This window comes from Sturnira hondurensis, unplaced genomic scaffold, assembly GCF_014824575.4.
Source record: "Sturnira hondurensis isolate 20B ecotype Veracruz unplaced genomic scaffold, ASM1482457v3 Scaffold0013299, whole genome shotgun sequence".
Taxonomy (NCBI): domain Eukaryota; kingdom Metazoa; phylum Chordata; class Mammalia; order Chiroptera; family Phyllostomidae; genus Sturnira; species Sturnira hondurensis.
The window spans coordinates 10,597,281-10,624,097 of record NW_028085930.1 but is presented as its reverse complement, the minus strand read 5'-3'; the positions used below and the strand labels follow the sequence as shown (position 1 = coordinate 10,624,097).

Below are 26,817 nucleotides of genomic sequence, written 5' to 3'. Positions count from 1 at the left end.
CTCTGGAATCATGTAGTAAAACATTCCAGGTTTTCGCATGGTACTTAGGTCTACGAAGCAAAATGCTGGTGAAGCAAATGATGAGGAGTAAGCGCAGGAACACTGCTGAGGCAGCGTGGCTGTTCGGAGACCTGGCAAAGTGCTCTGATTTTTGGCGGTTGCAAAGTGATACTTCATGTAAATTGGGCTACCTTTTACTAAGAATAATGAGTTGTGACTCACTTATTCTGATATCAAAAAAGAACTACAGAGTATACTGGAGACATTTGGGAGTACACCTAGAGATACTAGCCCAAACCAGTCAGAAAAAAAGAAAAAAAGAGGCGGGGAGGGCAGGGATATTTTAATTTCAGAAGCAATTTGATATAAGAATAGAATGTAATGAAAATGCAGGAGATCTGAGGGGAGGGTACATTATCCTATTGTTATCAAACCTTAGCACTTAATAAACGTGTAATTCTGGTTGGTGACTGTTAATGAAGACTAACTTTTCCTGTTTGTAGAAGACACAAAAAAGAAAGGAGATGATCATGCATAGAGCAGGGAAAGCAGACATATTAAATCGAAGTTGGAAACCTTATTTTCGTATAGATGGAGCAAACTTTCTGAATGTTCTTATTCATTGTAATAAAGTGCACATAGGTCCTCTTGGATGTCTTAAGTTGATTATCATATCTGAAAGTGTGGCTTTGTTTCTTCCCTTTTAAAATTATTCTATTCTATTATTTTATTTTAATTTATTTTTTCTTACTATGCTCTCTTGAAGTTTTAGTACAGCCTTGAGTGAAAGTTTAGTGGGCATTTGCTTCTTACCCTTTTTTGGAGGGTAATGCTTCTGATGTCTCATCACTATGTAGTGTATTTGGTGTAGATTTTTGGAAAGATCCACTTCATTCATGTTTTCACTTTAAGGTAGTTTTTTTTTTTTAATCATTGAAGTTTGTTTTTAGTTTTTAAAATCACGAACAGTGTTGAATAATATATAGTACTTAACATATAATGGGTTGCATAATATATAGTATTTTAATAACTTAAAATTTCTAGTAAACTTCATAAATGAAAAGATGGTTAGTCTCTTCTCTGAGAGCTGAGCGGTCATTTTTCGCCCAGATTGCTGTAAGTTCTGTTCTCAGTCCCATAGGTATTGATTGCGGTCTTTAGCTGTCAGCGGGTATGAAACCAGGGACTAGGAGAGGGGCAACTATGAATTTGCAAGTGTATTGTTTTTTTTTTTTTAATTTTTCCATTAAGCTCAACTTTGATTTCTTTTTCTTCATAATCTCTGGTAACTACAGGTTTCAGATATATAAAACATAGTTAGATACAGGTATGTTAAGTTGTTAATTAAAATGAGTAGAGAAAGATGGATAATGTGAAATCAGATTTATATAGAGTTTCACATACAAGTATATGTCTTGTTGGAGGGAGACTATAAGGCACCATAGCTCAATATGTAAAATTTTAAATTGGATTAAATTTGTATTCCATTTTTATTCACTACCATATGTGGATTTTTTAAATAGTGCACACTAGATGTTATTGAGAAAATATTTTAAATTGTAGTTTGTATTAACAGATTATAATTATCTCAATCTAATGATTTAAGTTTCTTGCAAATAATGAAGGTTTAAAAAATTATTACTTTAATAAATTATTACATGGCTTTTCAGACCACTTCTTTTCTCTGAGATACTACCTGTATATTACTTCCCAAAAAGATGATCTGGAAGATGCCTGATTTAATTTTAATAGCAATAGCAGCTTTTACATGGTTAATCATTCAGTAAAATTGAATTAACTGGTGGAGGGGAATTTGATTAAGCTGTTTCTTTTTAGATTTTCCCTCTTCTTTATTATGTTCTACAGCATAGCCAGCACAGAGATAGCTGTTTTATCTAAAGCTGTGGGTGTGTATCAAGATCTTTCTTCAGGGCCAGTATTATGATTTAGCTAGTTTGGGGTTATTTTTTATTGCTGTTTTTGTTTAGTGTAGAAATGACCTGTTTTGTAAAGTATATGCTTTCATTGTAACAGAAAGATTTTTAAAATATTGGAGCTGAACCCTTGTAAAAGTTTACTATTATAAAGTACTGTATTTAATGTCTCTTCTGAAGAGTAGCCTGTCACATTTAATTATATTAAACATTTCTTATGTTAATTATTTTATTTTAGTTGTTTACTCCAAAAGTTATTATGTAATTCATATAAATTAATAATTACTAATAATAACGTTCTGTATTAAAATAATGTATCAGTCCTTTATTTTACTTTAGCATTAATTATAATATTCTTATGCTCCATATATCATAGCCATAAAGCTTTGAGTTACATAATAGAATAAAAGTACTTAATGAAAATTAGACCTCGACCCCACTCGGAGAGGGACAGGGAAGAGGGCCATAGGGTATTGATGGAGTAAAGAATCTGTTTTTCTTGTGTCCCAGTCCATCAGTCTTCCATCTTTTTGACTACATGGCATGAGTAAACTGATTACTTAAATTTTGCAGCACACCCAAAAATATAGTTTTGCCAATCTGACCAAAAAATAGGTGTAATTTTGATCATTCATACTGGATGGCTATTGTTGTGTTGACTGTTGTCATTTTTTATTTGCCAATCTAAAGGAAAAGAGGTCAGTGCCTCTAAATAGTCAGGTATTGCATGTTTTAAAAATCCTTGCAGCACACTGGTTGTGGCACAAATTGCTCTTCTATTTTATCACAGTTTATAAGAGGGAGACTAACATGATAACTATGCCTAGAACTACAGAGCAGGCTCATAAGACATGATTTTTTTCAGAGTGTAATATAGTAGTCAATAATAATTTGGTGAATGATCTTTGTGAGAAAAAGTCTACTCAGTATCATGGGAACATTTATTATTGCACATAGCATAAATATATTTATGTATTGCATTACCGCATGTTAACCAAGACCCTTTTTTTCTTTAAGTCATAGAAACTTTACAAGATTTGTATGTTGCTATTGAGCATGTTAATATATATGTGTTAATATTCACTGTTATACCTCCCCAAAATGAAGCACAGATCATTAAATCACACACATTGAAATGAACTGCCATGTATGAGGAAATTTGTTTCCTACATGATCAATTTTTCTACATGATCTAATTTTCTGTTTACTAAAAGACATTCTTTTTCTTTTTAAGACATTTGATTCTGTTTAGCATTTGTGGGGTGATTAAAATGGTACTCTAAATTCTAAAAATCAGAAGAGTTGAGCAGAATTGTAGTTGCTAAAAGTACCAGGTAAACTAGACAACTCTAGTACATGTAGTTCAGCGAATTACTTGTAATTGGGTTTAAAATATCAAGTTAATAAATCCCTCGTTCATGCGACGACACCCTGGTACTGTTAACAGTGTGAGGCTGGGAAGGCCTGCCTAGGGGCTCCGCTGTTCCGTGAAGAGCTTTTGCTCCCATGAGAGGTTTTCTGCTTAAGAAGAAAGATTATTCCAGAAGACAATTTTGCCAATCTAAAGATGATTGTCTTGGGCAGGTGGAAGCCCAAGACTAAATTGAACTTAAAATAACGGGACTCTTAGCCATTCATAGAATAACATTGTATGAAGTTGTTTCTAGGTATCAAGTCTTGCCTAAATAATCTTCATAATAGACTACAAAGAGTCAAAACAGAGTAATCATATTCAAAAGAAAATACACCACAGTGTTTGTTTCAATTTATTTATTCTTTTAATTCCCATACTTGACAGTTAAAACCATTTGCCAAAAGTAACTATTTCCTAAAAGTAACTGATACATAATATATTCTGGGTCGAATCTCAAGAACATAGGAGCTTTGTTTTTTGGTCAACATTATTCCTTTGTGTCAAGAGGTAGAAGAAATGACTTAATCTGAAACTTAGTGCCCCATTTAAAACACGGTTTGACCGAGGAACTGGATTAGGTGGTAGCACAAGTGTAGCCCTCTGGAAAGAGTGACAAGCTCTTCATAGGAAAACCTGGCATTGTCCTCAGGAGGTACTTCAGTAAACTCTTTGGAACTCTTTCCAATTGGTTATATTGACTTTGGGCTGAGGTAGAGATAGGCCACAGATCTGAACTTTCTAGTTTTGCTCTGAATTATTCTTAGTATGGTAATTTTCTATTTGGGATTTCTTCTGGGATTATTCTCTGTTCATTGCACTTCTATACAATGGAGCTCAGGAAATATTTTGGTTTTGTCTGGACAGCTTGCACACTGGCTTTAGGAGTATTTGAGAAGAAATGCCATTAAAAAAAGTCTGATTCTCGTGTGTGTATGTGGCCCATCAAGGATAATATATAGAGAACTGTCTGGGAATTAGGTAGAAATTTTAATCTTAAATTAATGTCAGTGACACTGACTGAAATACAAAGCTTGGATAGGTAGGTATATTTTCAGAGAGGACTTTTTTCAGAATGAAAGTAAGTGATGAGAAATTGATGTCTGAGCTCCATGAAGCACAGATTTCAATGTTATGAGCTGGCAGTTCGTGGTTATGGGGAACACAAACTTCACTTTCAAGGGTAGGTTTCCAGGGCACTCTAGTGAGATGGAGATAAAGAAGTCACTTCAATTTACCACGTGACTTTGACTCACATTACTCATAAGTATACTTGAAGGCATTGTGATGTTGGGTAAAGGGTATGGCTTTTGAAGTGTCGCAGACCAGAGTTCAAATATCAGTGATTAACTGGGTGATATTAAATATGTTTATTAAATGTGTTCAATTAAAAGTGCCTATATTTCTTCATCTGTTCACGTGGGAATGATAATAATGAGACTTTTCTACAGAGCTGTTAGTGGGAAGTGAATAAAATGACATTTCCTAAAAAACACAAAGACAAGCCTTACTTTTAAGACATCCTGCACCCACCCTCCCCGCCACCCTAAGTGTCATGGTCTGAGAGTGTACTGTCACCAGGAATTGCTCAGAGGGACAGTTGTAAGTTTGAAAGTACATTTCACCTGTTGGTCTTTAGTTAGGACCTTCTGAATGTCTTCAGTGAACTAAAGGAGTATTTCAGTGAGCACTTAGGCCATTGTTTAAAGAAGTGGCAACAATTTTAGATTAGGTGACCTAGACTTTAGAGCTTTACTTTTCCTTCCGCAGCTATTGCTCTGGTGGATGGCCTAGTGTTCACTGGACTTCGGCAGTGAGTGGTCCGGCACAGAGGACTGGGAAGGATGTGCTACCGAGTAGGGTGACCAGCCTTTTTAAAGGCTGCAGGAGTTTGTCCTTGCAGGAGCCTGGCCATTAACCATATATTTAGTGTCACATGTCCCCTCTGTTAAGTTGGATGAGAGAAATAATTGTAAGACAAACACAAAAGGCTTCAAGGCTCATTTCTTGAAAGTCTGACTTAGGGTGTTTTTTTTTTAATCCTAAGAATGAGGTGCCTTATTTGGACTTCTGCCTTTAGAGGGTAATCAGCTGCATCAGAGTTCTTGGTGCGTTTCTAGTATCCAAAATGAAAGACACATTAATCTTTTAAAACAATTTTATTACCTATTTTGGTTATAAAACCAAAAGTCTTGGTATACTGTATCTATCTTATTTATGATTTTCTTCTTTTCATTCCACCAATTTATAGTCTTTTAACCTCATAGAGCATCTTTCTTATGAGACATTGAATATACTTACTTTTATACATTTTATTGCAGTATGGAACAAGAGTAATAATTTTGCTTGTAATCTTTAAATATTTCAAAAATGTTTTTGAAGAATACATTTAAGAAGTTATCATTCTGAGTAGCAAAAGAATGACATTAGTAATGTAAATTAATTCACTGCTGTTTTATTGAGTTAGTAGACTGAAAGCAGTGATGCATGTGTGATTTGCCTGTATTTATTTTGCTGGGCTGTTAGTTTGTTGTCATTTTTTTTGACCCAAGTTCCCCACCCCCCGTCAGCTTGTTTTCTACATCTGTGGGTCTGTTTCTGTTTTGCTTTATTTATTTTTTTAGATTCCACATATATGTGAAACACACAGTATTTGTCTTTCTCTGTATGACTTATTTCAATTAACATTAATGCCCTGTAGGCTCATCTGTTCATCTGTCGATGGACACCTAGGTTGCTTCCACATCTTAGCTATTGCAAATAATGCTGCAATGAACACAGGGGTGTATATTTCTTTTCTAAGTAGTGTTTTTGTTTGCAGATAAATAAGCAACTCAGAGTGGAATTGGCTAGGTCATTTGGCAGCTCTGGGTTTTGGGGGGGTTTTCTTTTTTTTTTTGAGGAATCTTCATATTGCTCTGCATAGTGCCCGCACCAATTTCCAATCCAGCCGACCAGTGCTTGCCTTTTCTGCACATCCTCACTGGTACTTGCTACTTGTTGGTTTTCTGATGCTAGCCATTCTGACAAGTGTGAAGTGATACTTCACTGTGATTTTAATTTGTGTTTTCCTGATGACTAGTGATGTTGAGCATCTTTTCATATGTTTGTGTCCATGTATATGTCCTCTTTGGAGAAACGTTTCTCCAGTTTCTCTGCCCATACTTTAATTTTTTTTCTTTTGGTGTTACTGGAGTGTAAGTATCAAATCTACTAAACAAGTAGCCTAGTGCAAACTTTGATATTCAGCTGGATTGTTTATATGTATAAATACCTCAAAGTGTATATAAATCATTGGCAACTATTTAAAGAGTCAATAGATATGTGAAAAGGTGTTTAATGTCAGTACTAGTCAGATGACTGCAGATTAAAACCACCATGAGATACCATCTCACAGCTGTCAGAATGGCTATCATCAAACAAACAACATCAAGTAAATCAACAAACAACAAATGCTGGCAAGGATGTGGGAAAAGGGCAACACTTTTGCATTGTTGCTGGGAATTCGAACTGGTACAGCCACTATGGAAAGCAGTATGGAGATACCTCAAAAAAGTAAAAAATGAATCTGCCTTTTGACCCAGCATCCTACTTCTGGGAATATATCCAAAGGACCCCCAAACACTAATTCAAAAGAACATAAGCACCCTTATGTACATTGCAGCATTATTTACAATCGTCAAGATGTAGAAGCAGCCCAAGTAGCCACCAGTAGATGAGTGGATAAAACAACTATGGGACATTTATACAATGGAATACTACTCAGCCAGTAAAAAGGGGAAATTTGTTTTAGGTGTTAATCGAGTGTTAGTATCGTAGGGGGAATCACAGGTGGAATCTAATGAACACACTGAACTAACAAACAAAACAGACAGACTCATAGATGGAGAGCAGATGACAGCTAGTGAGGGGAGGGAGGTTAGGGGCTGGAGGGAGTGAGCAAAAAGGAAGAAGGACTCATGGACATGGACAACAGCATGGTGATTGCTGGGGGAAGGGGGTATAAAGGGACTAAATGGTAATAGAAAAAAATACAATAAGGTAAAAAAATAAAGAAAAAAGAATACTCAATTGGAGATATTTCTAGGCTTGCAATAGTGCTGTTTACAAATAAGGATAAAGTGAAGTTTCAAATACTTGTGGGATTAGTGGCGAGATCTGTTTTCTAAAGTTTAGTCCGTGAATTCAAATGACTTAGTGTTACAGAAGTTAGCTAAATTAAAATTTGAGATCATCCATTTCCTTTTTTCACCCGTTAGAGGGGTACAGGATACTGGGATAGGTATATATTTGAAGTGATACAGTATACACTTTTTCTCTGAACCTTTGTTCTTATTACTCTCTCCTCCTGCCTTTATGTTACTGGCATAAAATGTGCCTAACTCCTAGATTAGACAGTTTGGGAATTGATTACACTTATTTTTCTTCCATTTATATGTGTAGCTGTCACCATTTTTCTCATGTTCTTTAGTCTCTCAGTCTCTCATTTGTCGTAGCTACTATACTGGTTTGTATTAACTCTGTTTGTTAGTACTCTATACATCCATTGGAATTATCTTTCTAAAATGCTAAGTACCCAATAATCAATTCAGCCATTTTTCTATGCTGCTAGTGATTACCAACATTATCCTGTTTAGATTTCCATTATTTCTTTTTGCAAAGCACATGATAGGCAGCAAGATTAATAAAGAAATAGTAGTTTGGCAGTAAAGTAAGTGATGGAGAAGTCATGAACTACGAAGCAGAAACAAATGGATCTGAAGTACTTGAATCCTTTGTAGAGCTGGCTTTGGCTTACCTGTTCGCTCTGTTTGGCTTACCTGGCTTACCTGGTAAGCTTTGGCTTACCAGTTCGCAAAGCATGACTGGAAGGCATGCTTTGGTGGTGACAGTTGTGGTTCATGTAGAGGGAAGATGAGTGTACTTTAATGTTTAGTGATCAGAAGTGTCTAGATACAGCCATGGCCAGGTAGCTCGGTTAGAGCATCATCTTGAAACACCATGGTGCTGTGGGTTAGAGCCCTGGTCAGGGCACATACAAGAAGCAACCAATAAGTGCATCAATAAGTGGAACAACAAATTGGTGTTTTCTCTGTCTTTCAAATCAATAAGTGTTTTCAAAATCAATTTTTAAAAAACTTGTGTCTGAAAATATAGTAAACATTTTTGGCCCTGAATGCTGCTTTGGTACCAGTGTAGTTTTGCATTTACTGGTGTCACTGAGCAGGGTTATATATACACTTGTATTTCATTTTTGAGATAATTATAAATATGTCAGACCCTCTGACATATTTATAAGATTCTTTATTGATATACAATATTTTTATTTAACCAAAGGTTTACACTTACAATATAGTTTTCCTTATGGACCACTGATCTTCCTTAAATAGCCCTATATCATATATACATATATATATACATATGCATACACATATGTGTGTATATATGCACACACAACACACATGGGGCTTAATTTTTAATCATAAAACTAAAATGTTTATTAAGGAAAGGCAAATTTGCTGGAGGCATTTTATGGTAAACTTTTTTAAAGTTAAACTTTTTGTTTAATCATCACTGTGCAAAGGGAACCTTGATAGTAGTTGTTCAAAATAATATCTGAAAATTTAATATTAGATTGGGCACAATTTTGTTGGACTAAATTAATATATGTTTAACAGATAATTGAAAAATTATGCACCTGAAGAATGGAAAGTGGTTCTTGGTGGTAGATATGTTTTAGGAAGATTGAGGGAGCATCTATTTCCCTGCCACATCAGAACTTTTGGTGGAGGGTCTGCTTGGGAATCTCCATTACAAGAAGCTATTCAGGTGATTTTTGTGCGCACTCAAGTTTTAGAACTGATGCTGAATTCTCTACTGGCAACTTTTAAGATATTTTCTCCTTCTGCTTCTTCTGCTAGAAGCTACTTCTCCTTACTTAGGGGAAGAACAGGGTTCAGGGCGGGGGGGCCTGAATTGAATAGTCGTACCCGATGACCTGCCACGGCCTATACTGTGAGATTTCCAAGGTCTTAGTTTCTGCTCTCAGCCCTCTTTCAACTGGTACTCCTTGGGGCAAGAACATGTCACGTTGATGGTGATGCACAATCAAGTGGACCGTGACAGAGGTTTCAAATGTTTCCTAAAACTCCAGTACTTCCTAACAAGGGAAAAATTGCAGGTAAGGAAATGTCAGAGAATTTAAGTGGTCTTCTGGGGACGGGATCGACACTGAGGTTGATTTATTTTAGAGCTTAGCCTCAACACTACATGAGCTACCCTCCTACTTAGTGGAAAGAACATGGGTTGTGGGTTCGGGTAACCTTGGGTTGGAAATGTGCCTCTATCACTTATTGGCTAAGCCTCAGTGTCCTCATCTGAAAACCAGGTATGATAACTGTTAAATCTCCAAGGCTGTTGTGAGGATGAATGTCCTGAAGCCCATATTTGGAGTGCCTCAGCATGTTTCTATGGTTTTATCCCAGAGTGGGCATTGGAATAAATGATGGCTCTTATTCAGTAACTTAAGATGAGGCAAATAATGCCTTATGGAGTTAACCAGTTATAGCCTTAAATGAATTTGTCAACTTATGAAACATATATTTACCTGTTCTGATGTGGTATGATGGTAGAAATGAGAAAGATGCAGAGTGTGTGATAGGAGTTCTCCATTTTTACAGCTCATATCCTGGTGAATTCTGAATTTGATTCTAGCCCAGAATATTCTTTTTTTTTTCATTGTTGTTCAGTTACAGTTGTCCCCATTTTCCCCCCCATTGCTCTCCCCTGTCCCGCCTAACCCCCTCCCCCGCAAAGACAATCCCCACCCTGTTGTCCTTGTCCATGGGTCCTTCGTACATATTCCTTGACTTGACTTTTCCCGTTCTTTTTCACATTATCCCCACTCTCATCTCCCCTCTATTCATTTTCAGTTTGTTCTTTATTTCCATGTCTCTGGTTCTTTTTGCTTGCTTGCTTGTTTTGTTGGTTAGGTTCTACTTATAGGTGAGATGATATGGTATTTATCTTTCAGTCCCTGACTTATTCCACTTAGTATAATACTCTCCATTTCCATCCATGCTGCCTCAAAGGGTAGGAGTTCCTTCTTTGTTTCAGCTGCATAGTATCCCATTGTGTAAACGTGCCACAGGTTTTTGATCCACTCAATTACTGATGGGCACTTAGGCTGTTTCCAGCACTTAGCTATTGTAAATAACACTGCTATGAACATAGCCATGCATAGGTCCTTTTGAATGGGTGATTCAGAATTCTTAGGGTATAATCCCGGAAGTGGGATTGCTGGATCAAAAGAAGGTTCCATTTTTCGTTTTTTGAGGAAATCCCATACTGTTTTCCGCAGTGGCTGCCCTTGTCGGCATTCTTTCCAACCGTGTACTAGGGTTCCCTTTCCTCCACAACCTTGCCAACACTTGTTTGTTGATTTGTTAATGATGGCCATTCTGACCTGTGTGAAGTGGTATCTCATTGTGGTTTTAGTTTGCATATTTCTAATGGCTAGTGATGCTGAGCATTTTCTCATGTTTCTATGGGCCCTCTGTATATCCTCCTTGGAGAAGTGTCTGTTCAGGTCCTTTGTCCATTTTTTAATTGGATTTTTTGTCTTCCTCATGTGGAGTCATATGTGTTCTTTATATATTATGGAGATCAGACCCTTGTTCAGGGTATCGTTGGCAAATATATTCCCCCATATGGTTGGTTCCCTTTCCATTTTGATGATGGTTTCCTTAGCCATGCAGAAGGTCTTTAATTTGATGTAGTCCGTTTGTTTGTTCTTTCCTTTATACCCTTTGCCCTAGCGGGTATATTGGTGAGAATATTGCAGAGTATTCTTAAAGCTCCAGATTCTTCTTAAAACTCCAGATGTTGACATTGAAATGCCTACAGGACATCTTCAACAGGTCACTGCTTAACAAGTTCAATCTAAACTGGCCTTAGTTTCCAAAAACTGATCTTCTTTGAGGGCTTGTGCATCAGTGAATGAAATTCGTATCCATCTGCATCCTCCACAAAATCTGATTTTTTTACCGAATTTCACCGATTGCTACATTGTAAATCTCTCTCTGCCTTCTCTTCATCTTCATTCATCACCATCACCTTAATCTGAGCTACTGTCGTTGCACCTCTAACCCCTTCCTGTATCTCTCTTTGCCCCTGTCTCTAATGCAACCTAATCTGATAGTTCTGCAGTGTAAAATGTATTGCTGTACCTTATTTAACGTCCTCCAGTAATTTTGCCTTATGTTGACTTTTTCTGCCCCATTTTGTTTCATGTGCATTTCCTCTCTAGCATTGACTCGCCTCTCTGCTTCCCTCTTTTTGAATTTGAATGAGCTTATCATATAACTGCTTTTAGACCTTTGCACTTGCTGTGCCCAGACTGGAACACTTCCCACACCTTTCTGATCTCATGTGAAAGTCTTTCCTTAGGTCTTTGCAGATCTCTGTGCCTAAACCAGTCTCTTGTTAAAACAATCTCTTGGCTCCTCACTCCCATATTTTTAATAGCATTTATCTCTCTTTGCAGTTGTGTATTTGCATGGTTATTGGGCACTGCTGTCTGTTTCCCAAAATGAAATGCAAGTTCTAGGCTGAGGCAATTTCAGTGTCTTCAAACAGCTCTGACAACAGAAGAGAAATATTAAAGTATGTAATATTGAATACCAAAGGACATAACTAGGCAATGAAGTACAAAGTGATTGATTCTAAAGTGACATGAAGTGCAGATGGAGTCACAGTGTTGGCATTTTAAGTATTGTTATTTGGGAACACTTTAGTTACTGTAGCATAGACTTGATCAGCCTCTAATTTTACTTTTTCTATTCACTAAATAACAGTAATATTTTGAGTTTTGAATTCCCCAGTTCAGATTAAGAGCTTCCAGAAGTTGATTGTACTTGAATGAGCTGTAGAATAAAAACTTTCCCCTTTTCTCACATTTGTATAACATTTGAAGTTTATAATTAAAAAAATTAGTGGTCCCATAGTTCTCGATGGGGATATGTTAGTTGCCTGAGACATAAACATTTTAAAACACTGCCAAAACTTACAAAGACAAGAAATCATAGATGTTGTCATAGTTGTAATAGTGAGAAACATAGATGTTTCTCACCTTATAAAAGTTAAAGAGGAATCAAGAAGATTAATATAATATTGGAATTATGTTTTTATGGGGCTTTTTGGTATTTAGACCTTAATTTACTGCCTGATTTGTTGGCAGATTCAAATGTTTTTATGAAAACCCTTAAGATTTTAGTATTTTCTTAAAAATTGCTTTAGTTCTTTGTTTACACTTAAAGATTAGTGCCTTCAGTAAGATTTGGTTTCCATTTATCCCGAATTCTCCCCAGGAGTAAAACTTCAAAAGTAGAGAGGCTCAGTCAACAGGAAAAAGAGGTGGTCTGGACATTTATGTGTTAAATATGCATGTTAATTAAGGAAAAAATTAGAAAAATATGAAAACAGATGTTCCATAAATTATTGCGGTCCCAGGACAGCAGTAACTTATACACTGACAATAATTTTTATATGTGCATGTGTATCTCTATTTCTGGATTTCTCAGTATTTATGCAGTTCTGCAGAGAATAACTAGAAAAAGAACTGGTATATCCTTTCAGTGAGACTGTGGTAAACGTTCCTTTTGCATATGGATTGCTGAGGAGGTCTGGTGGTTTCGTACAGTCTCACTGTATGGATAGTATTGCTGTCTCCTCATCTTGCCTGTAGTCTTCTTCCTCCCTTCTTGGTCTGTCTGATGGTATGTCAGTGAGATCTTTTCGTGGACATATCCAGTCAGAACAAGAAAATAAATTACAATCCTAGCAGTGTGAAAAATGTAAATTGACCTCGGCGTAAAGTGTGTGTTTAGAAATAGAACAAATGACACCTACGCAGGAACACTGATTGTAGTGTCAGGGTTTTTGTTACTGTCACACCCTCTGAAGAAATAGCCATTGTTCTCTGAATAGTATTGACGTGTTAGTATGACGATGTATATGGTGTTAACATAAAAACTTATTCACCAGATACATACGTGTTGGAATATGCCAAAGATATTTTTAATATTTTTCACTCTCAAAGAGAATGAAATGGTCTGTATTTCTACAAGGGAAAGATGAGAAATAGAGACATGCTTTGTTTAATGGTTGAGCAACTTTATCTCAACCATCCAGGAAAACCAAGTGACTATACTGACCAAGGAGCTACTGACAATATTTAGGTGTATTCCATGTGCATATTGCACAATTTAGAAATGTGTTGTTTATAACTTTTTCAAATAAAATTAAAAGTTAAAATAAGGAAATGCTACATTAGAATGTCATAAGTCATTCTTTTAAACAAATGAAACATGAATTATATGTAATTCAGAGCATAAAACACTTTTGAAATCTGTCTAGAGATTAATTCTACATTTATTTCTATAATTCAGGAATCCTACTTTGTTCTTGAGTAGTATATGATGCTAAAATGTATTTTAAGTAATTTGTATCTCAGTAGATTTTAGTTACTTCTGTTATCCTAATATTTTTCACTTCTGTTACCAATTTATATTTCACTTTATATTGCCTAATTACTATTGACCTTTTGTATTTATGCTGAGCTACTGATAAGCTCTAACAGGTTATTGGGAGTAAAGTAAACTCATATAGAATGAAATCTAGAGGAGAGTGATAATTATATGTTTAGTAATTTATTGATATTGAGAAGTTTTATACTTAAATTGAAAACAAACAAGGAAAATATAACCAAAGACACTGAAATTGAGAACAGGCTGATGGTGACCAGAGGGGAGAGGGGAGGAAATTTCATGGGAAGGGGGAAAGGGTTTGAAGGAACAAGTATAAAGGGCACATGGACAATAATGGGGGGGGTGGAGACTGGAGGGAGGTGGGGAGGGTTGGGGGTGGGTTGGGATGGGGGTAAAGGGCAGAAAACTGTACATGAACAACAATTTAAAAAGTTTTATACTTAAATTGATAGCTATTTTAAGAAATTCAGTTGTGATTCTTGCAGAGTTTATGTAAAGATATATCTGTGTCAAATATGATATTATTAAAGGTGATAGTTATGCAAAAAGTCTATGAAAATTAAATTTTAATTCACAAACAATATTGCCACACTGATATGTTTGTATATTTTAATTTTATATATCTTACTAATGCTTTGGAATACACTTTAAATGGAATTTTTTCATGTTTCTGTTCAAATGTCAAATTTCTATTTTACATTTTATGTGATTTAATACTTAATATTTTATTATATATTAGAATAGTGTTTGTTATTTGAACACTTTATTTTATTGTAATGAAAAAGTTGTATGATTTGTTTTATATTGAAGTATTTTACTTTCCTTGTGATATAATGCCTTTTATTTTACATATTAATAAGTGACTCCCTTTCTTCCTGGAGTTAAAATAGATAATGGAAAGACTGATTAATAAGTAGACTAACATTTGTCCTCTAAGAACTTAAAATAATATGCCGCATATTTTCAGCCTGTCTTTTCCATTTTTGCTTTGTTTTAGGGTTTCTTCTGGAATAGGAATATTTGAAACCATTTTATTTCTTTACTTTTCCTAGGTCTTTGCTGTTTTTCCAGCAGCTTAATTGAAGGAGTACTCTGCTGATCTTTATTTCTTGATTCTTCTTTACATCCTGTTTGCCACCCAAGCCTCTTGTATTTGGAGAACTCTGTTGTGCTGATCCTTCAATTCACCTTTGACCCACAAGAGCATGCATATTCAAGTGTTAGTTAGATTTGTGGATCAATAAAGTTCTTCTAAAAGGTAAGCATATATTTATTCAAAATGTACAGTTATCAGTACCATTCTTCATCTGTTCAGGCTTAATAACATAAATACCACAGACTTGGTGTCTTATAACCAACAAATTTTTCTGTTCCGGAGGCTGGGAAGTCCAAGATCAAGGGACCAGGAGATTCTTTGTCTGGTGAGGACTTCCTGGTTCATAGACCGGGCAGGAATGAGACAGCTCTCTGGTGTCTCTTCTTATAATGGCATTAATTTCATTCATAGGGGCTGTACCCTCATGACCTAATCACTTTCCAAAAGCATCACTCCTAATATCATCATATTGGGAATTCAGATTTCAGCATATGAATTTTGGAACACAAACATTCATTTCATAATAGTACCCTTGTGTTCCATAGATTCATGTGTGAAAAAAATGTGTATGTGTGTATACATATGTATGTATTTATGCACTTCTACTGTTTTTAGATTGTAGGCTCCTTCACAAAATAGTGTTGACCTCTGCCACAGTTACTTCGAGTTACCAGGTCTGTTTCTCTCCACCTCATATCTATTCACTGGCTTCCAGTCTCTTCCTTTTCTTTATTGTTTCTCTTATCTGAGTTTTCAGAGGGGCATTAAAAATTTCTTCTACTTCCCGCCCTGGCTCAGTGGATTGAGCACAGGCCTGTGAAGCAAAGGAACGCTGTTTCGAGTCCCAGTCAGGGCACATGCCTGGGTTGCAGGCCAGATCCTCAGTAGGGGACACATGAGAGGCAACCGTACATTGATGTTTCTCTCCCGATCTTTCTCCTTTCCTTTCCCTCTCTCTAAAAATAAATAAAATAAATAAAATTAAATAAAAATTTCTTCTATTTCCCTTATGCCACTTTCCTTAGGGAATGTTTATTGTGTCTTTCTTTTTCCTTTTTCTTTCTCCCCTCGCTCCTCTCTCTTTCCCTCCCTCTCCACATTCATTAAATTTGTTAAGGGAGCAGCAAAATTAGAATGATTGAACTTAGAGTTGAAGGTATATCAGCTGGCATTTATACTTTTTTCCTTTTTTTTACCACAACCCATAGTAAGAAATAAAATATACATTTCTGAGCTGTTTCTCACAGGTACAAATGTACAAATGAAATTGAAACAAAAGATGAAACAATATTTACCCTGACTACCTGGAATATATGCAGGGCTCTATTCTATTCTCTTTTTTTGTATGTTTTATTTAATATGTGCTGGTGCTTATAACTATCTAACAGTGGGTCACTCTTGTAATTTCAAAAACCATGCCTTAGATCACTTGTATATTTGTTCATGACTGACTGTTAGAAAGGTAAATGGAATCAGGCCGTTTGTTTTCTGTCTCTGTCAAGCTGTTTTTAATTCTCTTTCCTCTGTGTTTCTCATCTTTCTCCATTCAGTACAATCTATGAATTGATTTGGTGAAAGAACTGGGTACCTGCTGGGAAACACCAGCCCTTGGTTCTTCTATAGTAAGAACACAGGTACAAATAGAACTCAAAATTTGAATGGAGGATAGTCTTTGATTGAGTCGTCCCTTAAAGCAGAGTGTATGGTCTTTATTCTTTTCCTGTGTGTTTCATCTATGTAAATTGTGTGCTGATATCCTTAAGTCATTCTTGATTTAAAACATTTTTAACTTTTTCAGTCCCCTATAACAGCTTAGAATAACCCAAATACTTTCCCAAAGTGGTGTCTTCTAGTACCATTCTCATTTTAATTAGCATTTTTATCCTTTTAATAAATTGCGGGCATTTTTCTGATTCTAAAAGTAATATGTTGGCTTAGAAAATTTGGTGTATATATAGAAACTTTTTTAAAAAGATAAAAAATATCCCTACTCCAAGGTAGCAAAAGTGTTTCTAAGAGGGAAGTTCATAATGATAAACTCCTTACATTAAGAAAAAAGAGCTCAAATAAACAACCTAATTTTATACCTCAAAGAACTAGAAATAAAAAAGAACAAGCTAAGCATAAAGTTAGTAGAAGAAAGGAAATAAAGAGCACAGAAATAAATGAAATAGAGACTAAAATGACAAGAAAAATGTCAATGAAACTATAAGCTGGTAATTTTAAAAATGGTAAACAAAATACAAAAACCTTTAGCTAGACATACTAAGAAAAAAAAGACAGGACTCAAATGAGGAATGAAAGAGGAGACATTGCTACTAATACCACAGAAATACAGAGGATTATAATAGAATACACTGAACAATTATATACCAACAAATTGGACAACCCAGAAGAAATGGATAAATTTCTAGAAACACACAACTTACCAAGACTGAACCATGAAGAAATAGAAAATCTGAACAGACCAATTACTAGAAGGACATTGAGTCAGTAATTAAAATCTCCCAACAAAGAAAAGTACAGGACTACATGGCTTTTACTGGTGAGTTCTGGCAAACATTTAAAGTAGAATTAATTCCAGTTCTTCTCAAACTCTACCAAAATATAGAAGAGGAGGAAACACTTCCAAAATCATTTTCTGAAGCCAGTGTTACCCCAATACCAAACCAGATAAGGGCTCTACAAGAAGAAAAAAAATTAGAGGCCAGTGCCCCTGATGAACACACATGTAAAAACCTCAACAACCTGAAATGAACTGAATTTACCAATACATTGAAAGGATCACACCCTGTGATCAAGTGGGATTTATTCCAGAGGTAGAAGGATGCTTCAATATCCACAATCAGTGTGATAGGACCACATTAGTAAAATGAAGGGTAAAAAGCACATGATCATCTCAATAGATGTTGACAAAAAATAAATCATTCATGATAAAAACATTCAACAAAGTAGGTTAGAGGGAATATGCTTTAACATAATAAAGGCCATCTATGACAAGTGCACAGCTAACATCATACCCAGTGGTGAAAAGCTGAAAGCTCTTCCTTTCAGATCATGAATAAGACAAGAATGCCCAAACTCTCCACTCTTTTTTTCCCTCGAGGACCCGACTGTCCTTTACTTGGGCTATTTATCAGGGTGTTTTCTGCAGTGAACAGCGTGAAGGACAAGGCAATGACCCCCATGTACAAAGAACCAGTCTTGCCACTTTTATTTATTTAGTTAGTTTTTTAAAAATTTTTCTTCAATCTCTCCACTTTTAATTGACATAGTACTAGAAGTCCTAGCCAGAGAAATCAGGCAAGAAAAGGAAGTAAAAGTAGTCCAAATCAGAAAAGAAGTAGAACTTTCTTTATGCAGAGATATGATATTGTATATAGAAAACCCTAAAGTCTGCACCCTAAAATGGTTGGAACCAATCAATTAATTCAGCAAATTTTCAGGACACAAAATCAGTATGTAGAAATCAGTTGTACTCCTGTACACCAAAGACGAACCATCAGAAAGAGAAATTAAGAAAACAATCCCATTTACAATTGCATCAAAAAGAATAAAATACATCAGAATAAATGTACCCAAGGAAATGAAAAATCTGTATGCTGAAAATTATAAGACACTGATGAGAGGAATTGAAGAACATAAATAAGTGGCTATTCTTTGCTTGTGGATTGGAAGAATTAATATTGTTAAAACAGCCATACAAAATGTCCACCCCAAGCAATGTGTAGATTCAGTGAAATCTCTTTCAAAAGTCCAATGGCATTTTTCACAGAAATAGAAAAAATAATCCTAAAATTTGTATGGAACTACAAAATATCTTAAAATAGCCAAAGTAATCTGGAGACAGAAGAATGAAACTAGAGGCTTCATACTTCCCGACTTCAAACTACAGGGCCCAACACAAACAACGCCTCTTTTTTATTATAAAATTTTTATTAGAAAACCATAGCATGTACTTCTGTAATGTAATACTATCACACTCCAGCATACCATATGACCTTTTAGGTGAAATGCTCAAATTAAAACTATAAATTATTAGGCCCACATTATTACCCTAGCAATCGCTCTCAAGCAGGCATTACTTCTGCTGGACCCTGTATATCACAAAGCTATAATAATTTAAGCAGTATGATATTGCCATAAAAGCACATAGACTAATGGTACAGAGTAGAGAGCTCAGAAATAAACCCTCACATATATTGGTCAATGAGTTTATGACAAAGAAACCAAGAACATATAATGGGGAATGGTAGTTTCTTCATTAAATAGTGTTGGGAAAGTTGGAGAGCTAATGCAAGTGAATAAAACTGGACCTCTGTCTTATACCACATGTGAAAATCAACTCCAAAATGCAATAAAGATTAAACGAAGACTGGGAATCATGAAACTTCTGGAAGCAAACAGGGGGTAAGCTACTTGGCATTTGTCCTGGCATTCGATATTTTGAATTTGACGTTAAAAGCGTAGCAACAAAAGCAAATATAAGGGAGTGGGACTACATCAGACTAAAAAGCTTCCACGTGGCAAAGGGAACCATCACCAAAATGAAAGGCAGCCTACCAAGCAGGAGAAAATATTTGCAAATGATTAGCTGATAAGAGGTTATGTTTAAAATACAAAGAATACTTTTATAAGCGCGGGCCTGCAAATCACACAATCGCGGTTTGATTCCCAGTCAGGGCACATGCCTGGGTTGCAGGCCAGTTCCCAGTGGGGGACACCTGAAAGGCAACCATACATTGATATTTCTCTCCTTCTCTCCTTCCGTTCCCCTCTAAAAACAAAAATGAATAAAATATTTTTAAAAAGAATACTTTTATAATTTAGTAGCAGAAAATCCAAACAACCTGATTAAAAAAATAGGCAGATTAACTGAATAGATATTTTTCCAAAGAAGACATCGAAATGGCCAACAGATACATGAATAGGTGCTCAACCTCGGTAATCATTAGGGAAATGAAAATTAAAACAACACCGAGGTATCTGCTCACTGTCATAATATCTGTCATAAAAAGTACTAGAGATTATAAGTGTTGGTGAGCGTGGAGAAGGAGGAACATTTGTGCACTGTTGGTGGGAATGTAAATTGGTACAGCTACTATGGAAGAGAGTATGGAGTTCCTTTAGAAATTAAAAATACAGCTGCCCTGTGATCCAGCAATTTGATTTCTGGGTATATATCCAAAGAAAATGAAAACAGGATATTGAAGAGATACTTGCAATCTCATGTTTCGTACAGTATTATTCACAATAACCAAGCTATTCAAACAATCTAAGCATTCACCAGTGAATGAATGGACAATGGAATATTATTCAGACATGAGAAAGAAAGAAATCCTGCCATTTGCAATAACATGATGGACTTTGATGGCATTAAGTTAAATAAGCCAGGCGGGCAGCGTTGGGAATATAAGACAGAAACCTGTACTTAAACAAGAATTAAATAAAAATTATATTTAAAAAAAAGTTAAATAAGCCAAATAGAGAAAGATAAATGCTGAATGCCTATCACTCACATACTGAATCTGTTATAAAAGAGGAAAAAAATGCTCAAGCTCATAGAAACAGAGAGTGGAAAAATAGTTGCCAGGGGCTGAAGGAGCTTGTGAAATAGGACAAGGTAGATAAATAGTTACAAACTTTCAGCTTTAAGATGAATAAGGTCTGCAAATCTAATGATGACTATAATTGATGACATTATTATATAATTTACATTTGCTAAGAATAGAACATGATTATCAAAAAAGAAAAATTATAAATATAGGGGTGGGCAAAAGGAGGATTATAGCTGTTCGTGTGTAGAAAGACAGGCAGGTTATGATTATTACAATAGCTTTATTAACTCAAAAGAGTGTCACCCACAACTCTAAACCTAATTTTGCCCACCCCTGTATGTGCAGTAATGGATGTTTTAATTAACTAGATGGTGAGAATCATTTTATAATTTATGCATAAATCATCATGATGTATACATTAAATATGATATAATTTTATTATACTGGGGTCACTTAAACCTTAATATAACTGAACAAAATAAAAATATGTATAAAAAGAAATGAAAAAAGATTCCTAATCTTGTCAAGTAGAAATGAACTGATATGACATTAAAAAATAATGTATTTAAATATATATATTTGAATTTAACAGAGGGGGGAAAAAGTAAAATGAAGCTTTAATTATTAGTGACCCTCAGATAAATGTTTTTCAAAACCATAAATACTAGTCCCAAAGAGCCTTTTAATGTTAAAAGAAGATTATAGAAATCTTTAAATATTCTGGAAATAAAAACATAGGAAAAGGCTGATCTAAAGCAGAATACCTTTTTATTTTAAAATAATTGAAAAGAATTATAGGATGCCGACTTGAGAATCAATTTTAAAGGAGCAGGGGCGTAACAGAGGGAACGTGTGGAAGGTGAGTTGGGGGAGAATTGTGGTTTGAACAACAGGGGAAGATTAAAAAAGGAATACAGTGAGGGAACATGGTCGGGAGTTTGACTGGGATGTGCTCAGTTGGAGATGTTTATTAGACATTCATTTGGAAAGGCTGAGACAGATATACTGATTCAGAGTTTGGGGGAGAGGTCTGGGTTGAGGGAAACACTGTGGAAGTTGTCAGTTATGAATACTTTTTTTAAAGGGGTAAAATTGATAGAGTCCAGTAAATGTGGCTACAAAGAATTGGAAGTCCTAGCTTTGGGGCATTTTATGTGGTTAGGAGAAGAAAAGTTAGTGGAGGAAAGAAAATTGTAGAAAGAAAAACCATTGAAGTAGAAGGGAAATTCCCGGTTTTCAGAATATTTGAAAGCTAGCGAAGTTGAAGTGACATAAATGTTTTAAGGAAGGGGAGTGAGCCCCTGACAAATGTTGCTGGAGGCACAGTTGTAGGTGAAGTGGGAATCGATTTGATTTTACCACTCGGAGGCCATTGGTGACTTGGAGCAGAGTAGTAGCTTCAGTAGAGGACATACCTCTGGAGGGTATTAGAGGGAAAGTGGGAGGAGAAACACACCTGGCAGTCTGGGGGCCGGGGGGGGCGGCGGTCTTGGATTTAAACAAATCCAAGGAAGGATTTTTTTAAAAGAAGAGAATCCGCATACACTAGTATTGGTAATGTTCCAATAAAGAAGAGTAAATTGATGATATAAGAAAGAATGGGGAATTGCCGAAGCACTGTACACAGGTGGAGGGATGGATTTTAGATGGGAGCATGGATGCTTTAGCCTTAATAATAGGAAGGAAGGCAGAGTATATATATAGGGACAGATCCATCTTTAAAAATCTTGGGTCTACATGTAGGATATGTGACATGCAAGAAGCATCCTGACTTGCTGCTTCCCACTTCTTTAGGCTTGTCCTGTTCTGATTACCCCTTTGTGGGTTTTGCTTTAGCAATGTAAATAAATGAATGGTGGTTTCAGTGTAGGAATTTTGTGTTTTTAAACAAATTTTGTTAACAGAATTAATACAAACAGTAGGCATTTATGAATAATATTCCTCTTGAAGTTTTTGAAAAATCTCGAGTGTGTAAGCAGTAGTGTGTTTTAGAGAACCACCAAGCTACATTAAGGTCGGAAGCAGAGCCATCAACTTGTGCTCCTGTACTGTAGACTTAATTTAGGAAGGATAATGGGTAGATTAACAGGTAAGATAAAAAAAAAACTGATCATCCTTGTGCTTCTGATTGTCCACATTACCTCTAGTGTGTCATCGCTTCAGTTTAAATAACTAATTTTTATTCTTTATAGGCTCTACCATTCCCTAAAACCTGGCACAAGTTTCTTGGTCATTGAGCTGGAAGACATTTTGAGTAACACCTTCTATACATCCATATATTCACTTGTACACCTTGGACACATTTACTGAGGGTCAGTTAATTTGGCATACTGTCAATTTACTTAGTACTCTGTCTTTAGGTGTGCCTGTTGTTATGTTAGTAATAGTAAGAAATAAGATTACTTTTGCATCTTCTAACTTTATTTTAATTCCCTCTAAATTTAGGCTCTAATTTATTGCTCTCCCCTTTAAGCAAGAATAAAAGTTATCTCTCATCTTCAAATTCTCATCCAAGGATATGTTTACTGATTTTAGAGAGAGATGAAGGTGGGTGGGTGGGGGAGAGAGAGAGACATCAATATGAGAGACATTGATTGGTTCCCTCCTGTATGCACCCCAACTGGGGATCAGACTCACAACCTTTTGGTGCACAGGAAGATACTCCAACCAAATGAGCCACCCAGCCGAGGCATTTCTCATTGTCTTTCGATAAGTACCCACAATATGTCATGGTCTAATATGTGGACTGTAACTATAATCTGTGGCAAGGCTGGCCAGTTTTTAATTGCTAACTCTGAGAAGGGTCTTCAGCAAATTCTTCTTTTCATAGGTGAGTTAGTTCACATGTCATAAGCTGCTCCTTCACCATCTTATTAGCCAATAAGATAAATAAGTCCCTGTTAAATAATTTTACTATTTAACATAATTTAGTGCATCTCCTTTCCTGGGCCTCACATACACATGTTTTTTCCAGTGGGTTGCTATTTCATCATCTGGGATTTGGTTTCTGTATTTAGATTACTGTCTTAAACCATTTTCAATGACTTTCTCTTTGTGAGCACAAACTTCTTTGCAGAAACCTTAGTGCAAGAATCCCACTATCTCATTCTGATATTGTTGTGTTCCTTTTGCAAGCTAACACTGATGTCTGTCCTTGAACCTTCAGTCCTATTCTAACCATTTTGTTCAAGTTAAACAAAGACAAACTGTTAGTGTGGGCTTTTATGCTAGTGGTATAATTTGAGAAACATGGAACTATAGTTCTTCCTAAATGTTTCATTGAATTGAAAAAATTTAATTGGAGAAGATATTTGGAAACATAGGGACAAGGTGAAAGGGTAATTCTGTTTCTGTTGACTCTAAAATGTCATCAGCTTCAAGAGTAGAGTCAATGTGAATTCATCTATGCTTTTTATCAACAAATATGTATTAACTGTTTACTCTATGCTAGATACTCTGCTAAGTCTTAAATAAATGCCATTTTAAAATGTTTTCTTTCTTTAAAATGGATGATGTAAGGAAAATCAGTTTTCTTCCCAAGCTTATTGTAAAAATTTCTAAATGTTTTTAATGTACATGAATTAGACATAATTCTCACTTTTTGATAACGAAGAAACAACCAAGTCTAGATAAAAGGGAAATGAGGAAAATACAAAATCCGTTTCACTTTCTCTTACTTTTACTCATTTTTACAAAGACTTAGAACAGTGAAATTGACCGGCAGTTTCACCTCTTCTTGCTGATGGTTCTGCTCTTTTGTGGTACCTAGTGGGGCTGCAAGAAGCATCAGGCACTGGAAGGGAGTTGTGTGAACATATAATCAGACATGCAGAAAACATATCCTTTATAGTTCAGAAGTGGCTGTATTTCTATTTGACTTAGTAGTTTGAATTTTTACTTTAGGTATTTCCATTTAGGAATATTTTGTAGTTTTTAAACAGCTGACCCATTTAAAGTGAATTTTTGAAATCTTTAATTTATAATGATCTGACCATTATGATACTTTTTATTTTTGAGACCAAATAAGGTACCATTTATTAAAAATATGTATTCAGAGTTTTATAGAGGATGAACAATAATTTTACCTCAATTTCAGAGTTACTTAATTTCTTCAGAATGCAGTGAATATTGGCTGGAGATATTTTGAAAGCCTAGATTGCTTGGAATGTATTTGAAGCCTCTTATGTACTTCTGTTCAAAATGTTACATATTTTTGGATCATATGTAGTATAGGCTTAAAGTTTGGAGTTTTACATTTTCAGTCTTATAAAGGCTTATAAATATATATGTTAGTACTATTGGAACTAAATAATTTTATCCACATAATTGTCATTCAGTTGTGGCTGTCTGGAATAAAATTTCTTGGAATAAGTAGCCATTTTCCACATGAAATAACCATTTAAAAATGTGTTTCATCTGATAGCATGTATTTTAATCTTTATAAATAGCACAGAGGAACCGAAGTATTTATGTAGCTAAGGGAGGTTATCAGTTCAGGTTCCACAGTAACTTGTCTGACTTTATTAGGCTGTGGATGTTTTGTAATTTTTAAAAGATATGCTTATTATTACTTCTGTAAAATACATTGGGTTTCAGTTATAAGTTATGTGTTAATCTAATTTCTTATTGAAGTCACTGATTAAAAGGGAATTGTGTACCAGTGGGATTCTAAAACCTTGACATTATTTTAATCTGATAACAAATGGGTTTAAGTTCATGTTCTTTCAGTTGTTGGCAAAAAATCTAAACCTGTATTTTTTGGATTTATGAGGATAAGTCCTGCTTTGGCAATCTTATAGATCCTCAAGAGAATAGTTAAACAGTGATTAATCATTGTTTCTTCACTGAGTGTGCAGAAAAGAATGGAAAAGCTGCATTTCACACTTCTGAAGCAATTAATCCCCATGATCTTAGCCAGGTTTGTCTTGTAGATAAGTCAGGATACAAAACGGTACCTAATTTATCAATGTATGCATGCCATAAAGTATAAAACACACAATTTATTTCATATCATTTATAGTCAAATGTAAAAAAAGAGTGACTTTGCCATATCCAAGAGTGTTTCCTACATTACCTTCATATAAACTAAGTACCAGAGATTACAATGGGATTCCTGTTTATTGTGCACATCTGGTGCAGTCACTATGCATTTTCTCATTCACTTGCTGGCATTTTTAGTGATTGTGGCATAAATCACCTTGCTAATCAGAAACATAAGTGACGGGAAGTCATCTCCTTTTTTTGAACAATGGGAAAAAACATATGGCTTCTTAGACAGAACTTGGCTGTTATACTATTTATGTGGCATTATATTCTGTATTTAGAATTTCATATTAATTGTACTGGTTTGATTGAAGGCATTGAACACCCAGTGTTTGTGGTCAAAGTATTTGTTTTGTAGCATTTTCATAACAAATAAGCAAAAAAGGTAAAATTACATGCCTTCTGCTAAATTTTTTAAAAATAAGACTACTTTGGGAAGAATTTTTAGGTTCAGATGAATTGAAGAAAATATATAATTTTAAAGTGTGTGGATGTTTCTATAGATGCATAACTATAGTAATTACAAGTTACAAGTTAGTTTTTTAATTGTACCTATTTCAAAACATTGCATGGATTAGACTAAAAATTGCTGTCCTTTAAATGATAAAATGTAATTGACAGTAGTTTGCTTTTCTAGACATGGTATTATCTGAAAATTAGTTGCAGTTTTTGATGAATTTTTATTAGTTGGCATCGCTTCTGCACATACTACAATGGAAAGTAAAAGATGAAGTAAAGCTTTGTAAAAGATAAATATATCTGTGCAGATTTTAGGGACTGCTTTAGGTGGATTTGTTGATGTTTGTTACAGAATGCTTGCTATAGATTTGAAGGTTTGTCTGTTTCTCTTCAACAGTCACTTAATTCTCGAAAAGTAGTAAATATAATGGTCTTTAATCCTTATTTCACTTTATTGTACCTTTCTATCCCTTATTACTTTCTGTTTTCTTACTGTTGGGTGGCAAGAAAATATTTAGTTTGAGTGTGTAAATTTCAAATGAAAATTTATTTGTGCAAAGAACTTTATGTCTTTTACAGTTTGCTTTCTCTATTACATGTGACTATAAATTAGTGAGGAGAATTTTTAAACAAATATATCAGAGCTTATTTATTTAAATGTGTGTTATTCCCTTTGAAGTTGTCCCCTTGGGAAGATGTACAAATAATCCATTAATCAAAGTATTTTAGGAATGCCTCTTTTTGAATTTTCTTCAGCAGAATTGATATA

General features: G+C 35.1%; 1 protein-coding gene across 3 annotated transcripts in view; it reads left to right on the top strand.

Annotated features, from left to right (window-relative positions):
- Positions 1–26,817, top strand: part of TBC1D5 (TBC1 domain family member 5) — a 476,007-nt gene that overhangs the window by 98,582 nt on the left and 350,608 nt on the right. For 2 of the 3 annotated variants that reach the window (XM_037061363.1, XM_037061360.1), the window contains one exon: positions 14,945–15,149. The gene's annotated coding sequence lies outside the window, so the exon portion shown is untranslated. Of the gene's footprint in view, positions 1–13,567; positions 13,584–14,944; positions 15,150–26,817 lie in introns of those variants that run through there. The other variant, XM_037061361.1, reaches the window with a different exon arrangement.